Genomic DNA, 17,777 nt, shown 5'->3' with positions numbered 1-17,777 from the left:
CAGACAAATATGAGAGGGGAAAAGGTATACTTCACTGTGGAAATTGTACTGCTTTTTATTGCTATGGCAGACCAAAATTAGCAAAGATCAGCTCCAATTGTTTAAAGCAACTGAAATTCATGAATGCTGACTATTTGATTCCAATGATCAAAACAAGAAAGTCATCTGGAAGACATTATTTAGATATGATCTATATTTATTGAACGACTATATTGGTATAGATATTAAAAGTTAAATCTGAGATACATTTTTTTTTTTTTTTTTTTTGATCAGATGTAGGGATTGACAGAAAGTGAAAAGTTTGTTGTTTGTGTATGGCTATAGAGACTGGGATACACCATTTATGAGCTTACAGAAGTAAAATCATTTTTTCCTCATTTAAGACAATATTTCAAGAAAAAACAACTTCCACACACAGATGGAGAGATTTATGTTTCCTTTTCACACGGTTACACATAGAATTTTTCTTTTTTTAATTTAATGAGCTTAAAGAAGTAAATGGGTTGAAAACTAGATACTAACTCAAAAGTCCTATAAATCTTGTGCTCAATTTTTTCAGGAAATCAAGATATAACTCATAGTTGGATAAGGCCATAGGACAGTTATTAGATTGTGTCACTAGACTTCAATGATCAGCTCATCACTGGTCAATTAATTTTTACAGAGCTCTTAAAAAGAAATGAGACAGATATACTCATGAGATATTTTTATATTTCTCCTGAGCAATAGCTTTGCTATACACATGCACACACGCACACACACAAACACACACACACACTTCATGAAACAAGAACAAAAAAACATCGATTAATTGTCATTGATACCTACATTTGGGGTACATAATGTTTAATATTCAATTTTATTTACTCTTGTATACTTTTTTCAAAAAACTTTCAAAATAAAAAAATGCCAAATCTTATAAAATACAACATGCTTTGTAAAATCATATTATAGAGATCAATGAGTAGTTTAAAAAATTTTTTTGATACTGATGTAAGTGAAAAAATATAATGTTACGTAAGAAATAATTAAGACCTCACAGAACCAACATGGAGCCCTGTTAGCTCAGTGGTTGAAAGCTAGCTGCTAACCAAAAGGTCAGCAGTTTGAATCCACCAGCTGCTCCTTAGAAACCCTATGGGGCAATTCTACTCTGTCCTATAGGGCTGCTGAGTCGTGATCAACTCGACAGCAGCAGGTTTGGTTTGGTTTGGTTTTTAAGACCAAAGTGGAAATTAAGAAACTCAGACAGTCTGAGAAAGTTGGGCTTAGAAATGGCACGGATGTAATATCATCCACCAGAGAATATTACGAAGTAAAAAACAGATTGGTTTAAAAGATAAGAAAGTCAATATCAAAATGGTGAACCAAGAAAATTTTAAAAAGCAATGAGGGTAATATTTGAGTTATTGTAATATTTTTAATTCAGTTGTGTATGATACTCACTTAACTTATAAAATTGCTTTGTATACGGTAACAAAAAAAAAAAGTAACAGGGCCTACAAAAATTGATATAACACGGCTAGATCCTACTTTTCAGTCATAAGAGCTAATTATTGAGCAATCTATCAGTAGTGCTGTTTAATTTTAATTTCAACCAACTGGTTTATTGGAATAATTAAGAGTAATGACCAAATCAATTTGTCTATAAAGTGATCTGACATACTAATAGTTGACCAGCTTCCAAACAGCCAATCTAAAAGATAATATAGACCATTGCCTATACATTAGATGATGGTCTAATAATATTAACTAAAATATATCAAATACTTACTCTAAGCCAGGGTCTCAGCTACATGAGAGGGACTTGAATTCCCTTTAATTTTCATCACAAACCTATAATGTAAGTACTATTATTATCCTATATTACACATATGCGGAAACCAAGGCTTAGATATCTTGCCTTAAATGTAGTTTTAAAAGCTTACCTGTGTTTAAATATGAAACTCAAAGTAGAGAAGACTTGAAAAAATAATGCAATGATAGTTTTATACTTACTGGTAAAAATTGCAACATTTTCTCATTCCTAAATTATATTGTAATCTTTGAAAGCATCATAGTGAAAATCAAAACCCTGAGGAGTTATTAAAAATTTAGCACGCTCTGCTCATGTGGGAGTATAGATTCCACTTTCTGAAGAGATTATTATAGATATGCCTAGAATAAAATGCAAATATCACACAAAGCGGGCTGGATTTTACAGTTAGGTTTCCATAAAACTTATTACCTCAAAATCTTGAATACAAGAATAAGTGTATACCCAAGTGTCTTAGTTATCTAGTGCTGCTATAACAGAAATACCATAAACAGGTGGCTTTAAAAAAGAAATTTATTCTTTCACAGTCAAGGAAGCTAGAAGTCCCAATTCAGGGCACCAGCTCCAGGGGATGACTTTTTCTGTCTGCTCTGCAGGAAGGTCCTTGTCATCGATTCACCTCAGAGCAGGGAGCCTCAGTCGAAAGGGTGTGGTAGGCTCTTGGTGATATGAGGTCCCTCTCTTCTTTGCTTGCTTCTCTCTATCTCAAAATGATTAACTCAAGACATAACCTAATCCTATAGATTTCATCCTGCCTCATTAACATAACTGCCTCTAATCCTGCCTCATTAACATCATAGAGGTTAGGATGTACAACACAAAGGATAAATACATCAGATCAGAAAACGGAAGACAGCCACACAATACTGGAAATCAAGACCTAGCCAAGTTGACACACATTTTGAGGGGACACAATTCAATCCATAACACCAAAGAAATGTACCACTCTAAAGAAACATCTTAGTGCAACATAGCAGAATTATGTACCTAAATGATTAGCTGTACATAGAAACACAACTTGGGTGAGGTGAGGTGGTGAAAAGATAAGTGTAAAAAAATGGAAGAATTCTAACTAACAAAGTAGAAAAGGGTCAGTGTTCTTTGAATGTGTAGAATTTACTTGGAAAATACTGAGGTCTCCCATTGTGCAAGAAGTAGGTTCGTTCAGCTTAAATTTATACTTTAAATGCAGGGTAATTTCTATCTACTCCAAATTCAACCTTAACTCAAGATCTATCTTGATTTAAGAAATTCTATGCTCTAAGCTCCACTGAGCTACTTAGATTCACATAAAGTCATTCATCCCCAAACCTACTACTCTTTTAACTACATTTTTTTCTGAAATTTTAGTTCAGAAATAATTTCCAAGGAAACAACAGAGCTGTGTTCTAAGAGCAACAAAAACAACAATGATTTGTATTTATATAAATATTATCCTTTTATTAAAGTGCTTTCATTTTCATTATTTCATGTCCAATGCATGTTTATTACCAGTTCAGAAAGATCACGTAAAAACAATGAAAACATCTCAAATAGTTTTGTTGTTGGTGCCCTTTAGTTAGTTCCAACACAAAGTGACCTTAAGTGCAACAGAAAGAAGCATTGCCCAGTCCTGTGCCAACCTCACAATCATTGCTGTATTTGAGAGCATTGTTGCAGCCATTCTTTCAATTTATCTCATTGAGGGCCTTCCTCTTTTTCACTGACCCTCTACTTTACCAAGCATGATGTCCTTCTCCAGGGATTAGTCCCTCTGGATAACATGTCCAAAGCAAGTGAGAAAGATATCTTTGCTTTTTAATACTTTAAAGAGGTCTTTTGCCACAGACTTGCCCAATACAATATGTCATTTGATTTCTCAGCTGCTGCTTCCATGGACATTGTAACAGTAACGACACTGAAATATAATGTCCTTTGCATCAAAAATGCATATTTAGCTCTTTATCTACAGTTTGCATCACAGTGCCTGGCACCAGAAATGCCCTTAATTTAGGCAAGAAAGGATTCAGCCCTCAACCTGGAGTTTTCATGCACTAGCTCCGATGTTCCTGGACTCCACAGCTGCTCTTCCTTCTTCCAGGTGACAAGGCATCCTCCGGGTCAAGGACACTTGCTCACTCAGAGCCCACATCCTCCAGACATTATTCTAGACTCCTTGAACCCAGAATTCCCTTGCAAAACACCTGGAGCCCCTGACCAGAGACTGGGTGAACCTGTTCCCTGGTTCCTTCTTTCAGAGAGAACTACACAGCTGGAATGGACACCCCTAGGTCCCAGGGGTAACCAAGGTGGCCTTCAATGTGTGAGATACACCAGGCTACAGCAAAAAGAACAAGAAGGGACACAAATTAGATACACTTGTTGCCAAGTTGTTGTTGTTGTTACGTGCCGTCGAGTCAGTTCCGACTCATAGCTACCCTATGCACAACAGAACGAAATACTGCCCGGTCCTGCGCCACCCTTACAATCACTGTTATGCTTGAGCTCATTGTTGCAGCCACTGTATCAGCCCACCTCATTGAGGGTCTTTCTCTTTTCTGCTGACCCTGTACTCTGCCAAGCATGATGTCCTTCTCCAGGGACTGATCCCTCCTGACAACATGTCCAAAGTATGTAAGACGCGGTCTCGCCATCGTTGCCTCTAAGGAGCGTTCTGGCCGCACTTCTTCCAAGACAGGTTTGATTGTTCTTTTGGCAGTACATGGGATATTCAATATTCTTCACCAACACCTCAATTCGAAGGTGTCCAATCTTCTTCGGTCTTCCTTATTCATTGTCCAGCTTTCACATGCATATGATGCGATTGAAAACACCATGGCTTGGGTCAGGTGCACCTTAGTCTTTAAGGTGACATCTTTGCCCTTCAATACTTTGAAGAGGTCCTTTGCAGCAGATTTACCCAATGCAATGCGTCTTTTGATTTCTTGACTGCTGCTTCCATGGCTGTTGATTGTGGGTCCAAGTAAAATGAAATCCTTGACAACTTCGATCTTTTCTCCATTTATCATGATGTTGCTCATTGGTCCAGTTGTGAGGATTTTTGTTTTCTTTATGTTGAGGTGTAATCCATACTGAAGGCTGTGGTCTTTGATCTTCATTAGTAAGTACTTCAAGTCTTTTTCACTTTCAGCAAGCAAGGTTGTGTCATCTGCATAACACAGGTTGTTAATGAGTCTTCCTCCAATCCTGATCCACCGTTCTTCATACAGTCCAGCTTCTCGGATTATTTGTTCAGCATACAGATTAAATAGGTATGGTGAAAGAATACAACCCTGACGCACACCTTTCCTGACTTTAAACCAATCAGTATCCCCTTGTTCTGTCCAAACAACTGCCTCTTGATCTATGTAAAGGTTCCTCATGAACACAATTAAGTGTTCTGGAATTCCCATTCTTCACAATGTTATCCATAGTTGTTAAGATCCACACGGTCGAATGCCTTTGCACAGTCAATAAAACACAGGTAAACATCCTTCTGGTATTCTCTGCTTTCAGCCAGGATCCATCTGCCATCAGCAATGATATCCCTGGTTCCACGTCCTCTTCTGAAACCAGCCTGAATTTCTGGCAGTTCCCTGTTGATATACTGCTGCAGCTGTTTTTGAATTATCTTCAGCAAAATTTTGCTTGAGTGTGATATTAATGATATTTCTCTATAATTTCCACATTTGGTGGCATCACCTTTCTTGGGAATAGGCATAAATATGGATCTCTTCCACTCAGTTGGCCAGGAAGCTGTCTTCCATATTTCTTGGCATAGATAAGTGAGCACCTCCAGAGCTGCATCTGTTTGTTGAAACATCTCAATTGATATTCCATCAATTCCTGGAGCCTTGTTTTTCGCCAATGCCTTCAGAGCAGCTTGGACTTCTTCCTTCAGTACCATCGGTTCCTGATCATATGCCACCTCTTGAAATGTTTGAATATTGATTAATTCTTTTTCGTATAATGACTCTGTGTATTCCTTCCATCTTCTTTTGATGCTTCCTGCGTCGTTTAATATGTTCCTCACGGAATCCCTCACTATTGCAACTCAAGGCTCGAATTTTTTCTTCAGTTCTTTCAGCTTGAGAAACACCGAGCGTTTTCTTCCCTTTTGGTTTTCCATCTCCAGCTCTTTGCGCATGTCATTATAATACTTTCCTTTGTCTTCTCGAGAGGCCCTTTGAAATCTTCTGTTCAGTTCTTTTACTTCATCAATTCTTTTTGCTTTAGCTGCTCGATGCTCAAGAGCAAGTTTCAGAGTCTCCTCTGACATCCATCTTGGTCTTTTCTTTCTTTCCTATCTTTTCAGTGACCTTTTGCTTTCTTCATAGATGATGTCCTTGATGTCATTCCACAACTCGTCTGGTCTTTGGCCACTAGTGTTCAATGCATCAGATCTGTTCTTGAGATAGTCTCTAAATCCAGGTGGGGTATACTCAAGGTCATATTTTGGCTCTCGCGGACTTGCTCTGATTTTCTTCAGTTTCAGCTTGCACTTGCATAGGAGCAATTGATGGTCTGTTCCACAGTCGGCCCCTGGCCTTGTTCTGACTGATGATATTGAGCTTTTCCATTGTCTCTTTCCACAGATGTAGTCAATTTGATTTCTGTGTGTTCCATCTGGTGAGGTCCATGTGTATAAAAAAAAAAAAAAATAGTCACCGTTTATGTTGGTGAAAGAAGGTATTTACAATGATGAAGTCATTGGTCTTACAAAATTCTGTCATTCGATCTCCGGCATTGTTTCTATTACCAAGGCCATATTTTCCAACTACTTATCCTTCTTCTTTGTTTCCAACTTTTGCATTCCAATCGCCAGTAATTATCAATGTATCTTGATTGCATGTTCGATCAATTTCAGACTGCAGCAGCTGACAAAAATCTTCTATTTCTTCATCTTTGGCCCTAGTGGTTGGTGTGTAAATTTGAATAACAGTCGTATTAACTGGTCTTCCTTGTAGGCATATGGATATTATCCTATCACTGACAGCATTGTACTTCAGGATAGATCTTGAAACATTCTTTTTGACAATGAATGCAACACCATTCCTCTTCGAGTTGTCATTCCTGGCATAGTGGACTATATGATTGTCTGATTCAAAATGGCCAATACCAGTCCATTTCAGCTCACTAATGCCTAGAATATTTTTGATTATTTCCAATTTTCCTAGATTCATACTTCATACATTCCAGGTTCCGATTATTAATGGATGTTTGCAGCTGTTTCTTCTCATTTTGAGTCATACCACTTCCGCAAATGAAGGTCCCGAAAGTTTTACTCCATCTACATCATTAAGGTTGACTCTACTTTGAGGAGGCAGTTCTTCCCCAGTCATCTTTTGAGTGCCTTCCAACCTGGGGGGCTCATCTTCCAGCACTATATCAGACAATGTTCTGCTGCTATTCATAAGGTTTTCACTGGCTAATGCTTTTCAGAAGTAGACTGCTGGGTCCTTTTTCCTACCCTGTTTTAGTCTGGAAGCTCAGCTGAAACCTGTCCTCCATGGATGACCCTGCTGGTATCTGAATACCGGTGGCATAGCTTCCAGCATCACAGCAACATGCAAGCCCCCACAGTAGGACAAACTGACAGACACATGGGGGTGTTGCCAAGTACTAGCATGGAATTTAAAGGTGTTCAAAGTTCTATATTTGAACCAGGCCTTCCAGAATGATCTGAGGGTACATATTATGTGCTGTTCAGGCAAATTAATGCTCATTTAATAAAGACACTAATGATATTTTTGAATTTAAATAAAGAACAAACATTCATCCCTGTTTTAATCAGGATGCACTGTTAAAACAGTACCCAAATCTTAGAGGCTTAGTAAAATAAGTTGCTTGTTTTCTCACACGTTATACAAGTCCAACATGGTACGCAGGGACCGCCTGTTCCTAGTATTTGCAAGAACCAGGACAGGTACATAAATTCAGACTTACATGCCCTATATATAAATATTAAAATATGTTAAGATAAACAAATGTTCTCTCCTCCTATCTTGACAAATAAACTTTCATAACAATAAACTTGCAGAATTTAGATAAAACTACCCAGAAGTTGGCAAAATATCTAAGACAAAATTAAACACATTTTCTGTCTGAGGGATCTGTTAATGTGTCTGTGATGTTTATACTAGTAAAGAAATAAAACCATAAACATAATGAAGTTCTATATATTTATTGCATAAAAGTGGTCTTACATTTTAGCAAAGTCACTAATATTATTATAATCAAGATTTTCACAAAATTTGACACAATTTTTTTAGCTACTTAGACCAACTTTGTTGAGTAATTAATAATTTATTTTTTTGTTAATTTCAGTTTGGTGAAATTGCCCACCTAAAGGTATCGTAAATAAAATTATGAAAAATTTTAAAGCAAAACTTAGATTCAAAATAAATCAAGAATTTTACTTAAAATGTTGAAACATTATACTGATATCATATATGATAAATTATTATTCTTGCATAAAATATTACACAATATTTTAATTTAACCAATACAGTATTTTTTGAATATTCTATATTCTTGCTAATTTTCTTTCAGCTAATTCCTCAATTATTCATATCAGGTAATTGAAATCTTCAACCAAAACTGTGGATTTGTCTGGTTCTTCTTGACATTCTATCAGTTTTTGATTCATGTATTTTGGAAATATTATTAAGTCCATAAATGTTTATGATTATTATGCCCTATTGATGATTTAACCCACTTATCATTCTGGAAGTATTTTCTGTATAAAACCAAACCAAACCCCTTACCATTGAGTCAATTCTGACTCATAGAGACTCAATATGACAGAGTAGACCTGCCCCCATAGGGATTCCAAGAAGCAGCTGGTGGATTTGAACTGCCGACCTTTTGGTTAGCAGCTGAACTCTTAACCACTACTTAGTAATATTTTTTGTTCAAAGATCTACTCTGTGTAGTGCTCTAGATTTTCTTTTTATTAGTATGAGACTATGTATTCTTTTCTACTATTTTATTTTTAACCCCATCCAATTTTAATAAGAGCTTCTTTTAGGCAGGATATAGTTGAACTAGTATCAGTACGAGTTGCCTTCAAGTTGATTCCAACTCATGGTGACCCCAAGTGTGTCAGAAAAGAACTGTGCTCCATGGGTTTTCAATGGCTGTTTTTTTGGAAGTGGCTCACCAGGACTTTTTTTCTGAACTACCTTTAGTTAACAGCCAAGCACATTAACGGTGGCAATGTGCAGGGTCTCTCTGTCTCTATGTGTGTGAGTGTGTGTATATACATATATATGCATATATATATACGCATATATATCAATTACATATCAGCTTCAACAGCTTTCAGAGTACAGGTACACCTTGTTTCATTGCACTTCACTATGCAGATATTGAGTTTTTTACGAATTGAAGGTTCTTGGCAACCCTGCATCTAACAAGTCTATCAGTGCCATTTTTCTAACAGCATGTGCTCACTTTGTGCCTCTGTTTCATGTTTTGGTAGCTCTCGCAATATTTCAAACTTTTTCATTATTATTATATCTGTTATGGCGATCTGTGATCAGTGATCATTGATGTTGCTATTATAATTGTTTTGGGTGCCACAAATCGTGCCTGTATAAGACAGTGAACTGAATAGGTAAATGTTGTGTGTATTCTTACTGCTCCACCGATTGGTCATTTCCGCATTTCTCTCCCTCTCCTCAGGCCTCCCTATTCCCTGAGTCGCAACAATATTGAAATTAGGCCAATTAATAACCCTACAATTGGCTCCTAAGTGTTCACATGAAAGGAAGATTCACACATCTCTCACTTTAAATCAAAAGCTAGAAATGATTAAGCCTAGTGAGGAAGGCACGTCGAAAGCCAAGGTAGGATGAAATCTAGGTGTGTTGCATGAAACAGCCAAGTCGTGAATGCAAAGGAAAAGTTCTTGAAGGAGATTAAAAGTGCTACTTCAGTAAACACACAAATTTTAAGAAAGTGAAACAGCTTTATTCCTGATATGGAGACAGTTTTAGTGCTCTGGATAGAAGATCAAATCAGCCACAACGTTCCCAGAAGCCAAAGCCTAATCCAGAGCAAGGCCCTAACTCTCCTCAGTTCTGATTGTTGAGAAAGCTATTGAAAAAAAAGTTTAAAGCTATCAGGTTGGTTCATGAGGTTGAAGGAAAGAAGTTGTCTCCATAACATAAAAGTGCAGTGTGAAGCAACAAGTACTGATGTAGAAGCCGCAGTAAGTTATCCAGAAGCTCCAGCTGAGATTATTGATGAAGGCAGCTACAGTAAACAACGCATTTTCAACGTAGAATAAACAGCCTCATATTGGGAAAAGATGCCACCTAGAACTTTCATAGCTAGAGAGGAGAAGTCAATGCCTGGCTTCAAATCTTCAAAGGGCAGGCTGGCTCTCTTGTCAGGGATTAATGAGCCTGGCGACTTTAAAATGAAACCAATGCTCATTTACCGTTCCAAAAATCCTAGGGCCCTTAAGAGTTATGCTAAATCTACTCTGCTGTGCTCTATAAACGGAGCAACAAAGCCTGGATGAGAGTGCATCTGTTTACAACATGGTTTACTGAATATTTTAAGCCCACTATTGAGATCTGCTGCTCAGAAAAAAAAAAAGATTTCTTCCAAAATATTACTGCTCATTGACAATACACCTGGTCACCCAAGAGCTCTGATGGACATGTACAAGGAGATAAATGTTGTTTTCATGCATGCTAATACAACAACCTAGATTCTACAATCCAGGGATCAAGGAGTAATTTTGACTTTCAAGTATTATTTAAGAAATACATTTTGTAAGGTTATAGCTGCCATAGATAGTGATTCCTCTGATGGGTTTGGGCAAAGTAAATTGAAAACCTCTGGGAAAGGGTTCATCATTCTAGATGCCATTAAGAACATTTGTGATTCATGGAAGGAGGTCAAAATACCAACATTAACAGGAGTTTGAAAGAAGTTGATTCCAACTCTCATGGGTGACTTTGAGGGGCTCAAGATTTCAGTGGAGGAAGTAACTGCAGATGTGGTGGAAATAGCAAAAAAAAAAAAAACAAACTAGAAGTAGAGCCTGAAGATGTGACTGAATTGCTGCAATCTCATGATAAAACTTTAACGAATTAAGACTTGCTTCTTTTGGATAAGCAAAGAAAGTGTTTTCTTGAGATGGAATCTACTCCTGGTGAAGATGTTGTGAACATTGTTGAAATGACAACAAAGGATTTAGAATACTACATAAAGTTGATAAAGCAGTGGCAAAGTTTGAGAGGATTAACTCTAATTTTGAAAGAAGCTGTACTGTGGGTAAAATGCTATCAAACAGCATCACATGCTACAGAGAAATCATTCATGAAAGGAATTGCCAATCAACACAGCAAATTCATTGTTGTCTTATCTTAAGAAACTGCCACAGTCACTTCAGCCTTCAGCAACCACCACCCTGATCAGCCAGCAACCATCAACATACAGGCAAGACCCTCCACCAGCAAAAAAGTTTAAGACTCCCTGAAGGCTCAGATGATGGTTTGCATTTTTAGCACTAAAGAATCTTTTAATTAAGTTCTGTACGTTGTTTTTTTAGACATAATGATATTACGCACTTAATAGACAACAGTATAATATAAACATAACTTTTATATGCAGTGGGAAACAAAAAAAAATTGTGTGACTTGCTTTATCGCGGTGGTCTGGAACAGAACCCACATTGTCTCTGAGGCATGCCTGTAAATGTGTAATGTAAAATAGCACTCAGTTTTGATTTAACTGGCAATTATTTGATTCCTAGAAACACTCGCGATATTCCCATATATTTATGTGTTGATTCTATTTCCCTGTTGCCATGGATTGAATTATGTCCCTCCAAAAATGTGTGTTATCAATTTGGCTGAGTCATGATTCCCAGTATTGTGTGGTTGTCCTCCATTTTGTGATTGTAATTTTATGTTAAAGAGGATTAGGGTGGGATTGTAATACCACCCTTACCAGGTCACATCCTTGATCCAATGTAAAGGGAGTTTCCCTGGGATGTGCCCTGTACCACCTTTTATCTCTCAAGAGAGAAAAAGGAAAGGAAAGTAAGCAGAGATTGGGGACCTCATACCACCAAGAAAGCAGTGCCGGGAGCAGAGCACGTCCTTTGGACCTGAGGTTCCTGCGCAGAGAAGCTCCCAGTCCCAGGGAAGACTGATGACAAGGACCTTCCTCCAGAGCCCATAGAGACAGAAAGCCTTCCCCTGGAGCTGACACCCTGAATCTGGACTTCTAGCCTACTAGACTGTGAGAAAACAAATTTCTTTGTTAAAGCCATCCACTTGGGGTATTTCTGTTATAGCAGCACTAGATGACTAAGACACCTCTTATGACATTCCTTTAGCCCCATTTTAATTTTCACATTTTATATAATATTATATATTACCCCTTTTTCACCCTGATGGCACAGTGGTTAATTGTTCAGCTGCTAACCATAATGTTGGCAGTTCAAAATCCACCAGTGCTCCCTGGAAACTCTATGGGCAGTTCTACTCTGTTCTATAGGGTCTCTATGAGTCAGAATTGACTCAATGGCAACGGGAGGGTACAAGTGAGTTTTTTGTTTGCTGCTGTTTCGCATGTATTGTTATTTTTTACCTAAAGCAGCTTTAAATATTCACATATTCAAAATGTCGTTTTCTTTGAAAAAAAAAAGAGAATGCTATCATTTTTTCCACAGATTTGATAACTGTTCTTTTCCATTAGAATAAGTTTATATAATTACAAACTATGCACAAATTCTTTAGATGTCTATTTTCCCAGTTGCTATGCAATTATTCCAAGAATACTCATTAAAGATTTTCTCTTTGTCTTTTAAAGTTCTTTTTTTTTTTCCCCAATCTATTTACCTAGATTTATTTCTTAACCCTGCCTCTTAGTTGGATATTTGTTCTTATTCACATGCAAATACTGTCCCTTTAATGTACTGTTTTTGAAACTTTTGATAAATTCACCACTATATCCTTTAGTTAATATACATACAAAATAAATAACTGATATATAATTTGAATAATTCACACCTTAAAACTTATTCATAGATTCTTCAAACTTTTGCTCAATGTGGTTTTGCAACATAAAAACATCAGGAAAAAAGCAAGCCTAGTCATCCATAGTTATGGAAGATTTGATTGTGCGTGCAGTCAGCCTACTGGAGAAACTTAACTAACTTAGCTAACTTCTTATGATTGAAATATAGCTTATAGTCTTTTTGCTTAGTCTTTTGAAATCAGAATATTTTTAAAAAATTTATAATGCTTTAGGTAAAAGTTTACAAGGCAAATTAGTTTCTGATTCAATAATGTGTACATTAAATGTTGCATATTTAAATTTTAATAATAAAAATTCATACTTTCATTTGTTTCTAATTTTCAATAGCTTGATTCCAAATGGTATGCTTTTGTTTTCAAGTTGTCAGATGGTTCACACCTCCAGATTTAATATTCAATTTTATCAAATGGCTTTTCTAAAGCTGACAAATATGCAAACTGAGAAAGAAAGATACATCCCTACACTGTAATTATAATTGTCTTAATGGGTTGGTTTATACCGCTTTTCCATTCACTTATTTTGATGTTTCCTGCCAGGTTCTCAATAACTCTGAAATGAATCATTAACACATCCGATCAAGAACATAATATGGGATAAATCACTTATTTTCAAAACACTATTACATAGATTTGTTGTCAAATTTTATGATACATGTTTAATGTTTAAACGGCTAGAACACAATAAGAATTACAACTTGGGAAAGGTCAAGTCTCAATTCAAGCTATGATCTTTGCTTTGAAAAAAAAAAAAAACTTCAGATTCCTCAGGAAAAACATCTGATAGACAATGTAAGGTTTACCTGGTGATCTAGATAAGTAGGGACTAACTACTTTCTTTAGTAAGAGGCCAAGTCTGTATTAGAAAATGTCAACACTTTGAACTTCATAAATCATATACTATTAATGAACATATTATTTCCTAAAATAAGAAAAAAAAGACACAAAACAACAATAAAAAAACGAGAAAAAGGCATTAAAGCAAATGTGGCAGAAGTTTCAAATCTTTTCCATCTCAGTGATGTGTACTTGGATATCCTTTACATAGTTTTCTGAAATGTCCCATAGGTAAAAATTGTTTAATAATCTAAAATATGAAAACAGGAAAATATTGTGATTTAAACAGAAAAATACTGTTAATCCTAAAAATATTCTCATTACAAAGCTCTCTGCACTTATAAGGACCTCTCATGATAACACCAAAGTTTTCGTTTTTGACAATTTAACTTTGCTTCAGTGAAACCCTTCTTCTGATTTGGTATATGGAATATTAAACTTTTAGTCTTATGATAACACTACCAATTTAAAAAAAAAATCAAAAGGTCAATAGCAGCAACAAAACTGCTAAATTAGGTCCTACTTCATGGGAGAAAGGAAGAGAAGTATAACATGCTCAGAGATCTTCCATGAGACCTCTGAACACAGTATATTCTACACATGCACGTGAATTGTATTTAATGCTCAGTGTGATCCCATGGAAACCCTGGTGGCGTAGTGGTTAAGAGCTACAGCTGCTAACCAAAAGGTCAGCCGTTTGAATCCACCAGGCACTCCTTGGAAAATCTAGAGGCAGTTCTACTCTGTCCTGTAGGGTCACTGTGAGTTGGAATTAACTCGACGGCACTAGGTTACAGGTGATCCCATAGTTAGTGAAGGCAGCCATCTATCCTCAGGTCCCAGAAATGCTCCTTTGGTCAAACTGTCCCTCCCACCAAAACTTTCGAGTCCTGTCTTGTTCCAGGATCCCATCATATATTTTAGGTATCCTGACCCTGAAAGCGAAGATAGCAAGACTTCTCATGTACTTTGGACAGGTTATCAGAAAGGACCACTACCTGAAGAAGGATATCACGTTTGGTAGAGTCAGTGAAAAAAAGGAAGACCTTCAACAAGATGGATTAACACAGTGCCTGCAACAATGGGCTCAAACAGAGCAACAATTGTGAGGATGGCACAGGACCAGGCAGTATTTCAATCTGTTGTACATAGGGTTGCTATGAGTTGGAACTGGCTCAACGTCACCTAACAACAACAATAACAACGACAACATATTCTATAACTATGGATAACAGGAATATCTTATTTGTTACAAATGGAAGTTTATAAAAGCTAACAGTTAACTCTGGAAAAATTCTGACATAGTAAAGATGTAGTAATTTTCCAATATTTTAAGACAGAGCATATTGAAGCATTATGCCTGTGACATAAAGATTGCATGTTTTTATACTAAGGAATAAAAATATTATGTTACATCTGTTCAGAACTGTAGTTTTATGAAATGTATTCACATATTTTCATTTCTTCATTTCATCATGGAAACAATAGCATGAGGTTGGAAGACAATAACTCATTTTATCCCTATTTATAGAAATCTGTAACTTAGAGAGGTTAAAAGATGTACCCTAGTTTAGCAAAACTCATAAATGAAGAAAATAAGTGTGATTATGAAAATTTTGGCTCAGTGATGGAAATGGAATGATAGAATCCAGTATAGTGGCCAGCAGATTTTCCTTAGCTCTTAGAAGCAATGTAGGCCCAACTATTATAATAAGCAGATAGTCTTGCATGGCTTCCAGGGAAGCCTGGCCACAAAGACCAATAAAGATGGCGAATACAACACAGTGTCCTTAGGGGCAAGATAGATGTATAGCCAATAAAGATGCTACTCAATCTCTACAATCAAAAAGAAAAAAAAAAAAAAAGGAAAGCAAGGAATGATAATCAGAACAGTTGGCTATACAGTTGGCAATCTGAATAAAAGCACAGGCTTACCCAGTTTCTGGAAATGAGCCAGGACTCACTGACTGAACGAGAAGACAGTTCACAGGAGGAATGACCCTGCAACTCCTCAACAAGTGTATATTAAAATGAGTCCCCCATTCCTTTCCCAGAGGGACATCTGGACATTTACTCAGTTAAACGTGAACTGAGTAAAGGTAAATACAGACATTCTGAGCGAGTGTTCACATATCTCTCAGTTCAAGACAACTTGGAAGGCCATTTCAGCTCTTAACGCACTGGGAAATTGGAACTGCATCTTTTAACTATATTCTCAGTTCTTCTTCTCCCTCTGCCCAAACCCTTTGCAGTGGAGTCAATTCTGACTCATGGCGACCCTACTGGACAGAGCAGAACAGCCCTGTAGGTTTTCCAAGGCTGTAATCTTTATGAAAGCAGACTGCCACATCTTTCTCTCACGGAGTGGCTGGTGGATTTCAATGACCTACCTGTCGTTTAGCAGCCAAGGGACCTGCCCAATCTCTTACAGTTGCTGTTTTTGAGGGTACCCTCCAATAAACATCCTGCATGCAAACCTACATCTCAGAGTCTGTTTCCTGGGGAACCTCACTAAGATACATGTTAAACTTCCCTATTATTTGAATAAATTTACTAAAATACAAATTAGATATCATTTTTATTCATTTAGTGGAAAAGCTAAAAGATTAATGAAACCTAGTGTTGTCAAAGGTCTCTGGGTGGCAAGTATGAGTTTGACTACTAACTGAAAGGCTGGCGATTCAAACCCACCCAACAGTGCCCGAAAAGAGAGGACTTCTGACATGCTTCTGTGAAGGTTGTTGCTGTTCCTGTTGTTGTTCAGTGCCATAGTCAGTTTCCACTCATAGCGACCGTATGTACAGCAGAAGGAAACACTGCCCAGTCCTGTGCCATCCTCACAACTATTATGCTTGGGGCCATTGTTGCAGCAACTGTGTCAATCCATCTTGTCGAGGGTCTTCCTCTTTTTCACTGACTCTCTGCCAAGCATGACGTCCTTCTTCATTGACTGGTCCCTCCTGATAACATTTCCAAAGTATGTGAAACAAGTCTCACCATCATTGCTTCAGATGAGCATTCGAGCTGTACTTCTTCCAAGACAGATTTGTTCATTCTTCTGGTAGGCCATGGTATATTCAATACTCTTCACCAACGCTATGATTCAAAGGCATCAATTCTTCTTTGGTCTTCCTTATTCATTGTCCAGCTTTCACAAGCATATGAGGTGACTGAAAACACCATGGCTTGGTCAGGCGTGCCTTAGACCTTAAAGTGACATCTTTGCTTTTTAACACTTTTAAGAGGTCTTCTGCAGCAGATTTGCCCAGTGCAATGCATCCAGCCAAGAAAATACTATTGAGCTCAGCTCTACTCTGTAACACATGGGGTCATCATGAATCGGAATCGACTCAACGGCAATGTTTTTGTGTGTGTGTTGGTGCATGTGTGTGTGTGTGTTGTCAAGGATGTGAGAACACAGCTTTCAGAAACTCTTAATGGGAGTTTAAATTTATACTAAATATCTAGTAAGCCATTTGGAAAAATACATCTATTCAAACTGGGTACACACTGAGTCCAGGAATTGTTCTTTTAGGAATATGTACAGAAAATTATGAATAAGAGTGGCTATTATATGTGTAAGTTATTATTATAAGTCAAGTCTTTCCCTTCAGTATTTTCATAATAGCAACACATAAAAACTCTATAAGAAAAGGATTCAAGTTTATATAATGCAGCAAGTGTTACAAAACTATGTGATGATGTATGCATATATTTAAACGTTTATTTAAAAATTGGGTTGCCAGTTCAACAATTTTATAGGCTTCTTGATTTAAGTGATCAATTTAAAAGTTTACCCACAAATTTTCTCATATACTATAATCCTTACTTCTGATGAAACATTTGAGGAAACCAAAGTATCTATAAGTGGTTATTGTGAGAAAGAATGATAAACTAAAACCTTGTTTCTACTCAGACTTCATCTAGAATTTTATTTACCAGATTAAGCTTCATAAACTAAGGTAACATAAGCCATAACAAAAGGGATCAACTACTCTCTTTTCACAATCGTTCTCCTCTTTCTCGCTTTTCACAATATTTCTCTTATTCTAGTCTTTTCTTCTCCCTTTAATTTTCTTGTCATT

Source organism: Elephas maximus, chromosome 9, assembly GCF_024166365.1.
Source record: "Elephas maximus indicus isolate mEleMax1 chromosome 9, mEleMax1 primary haplotype, whole genome shotgun sequence".
NCBI lineage: Eukaryota > Metazoa > Chordata > Mammalia > Proboscidea > Elephantidae > Elephas > Elephas maximus.
Note: the sequence above shows the minus strand (reverse complement) of the source record.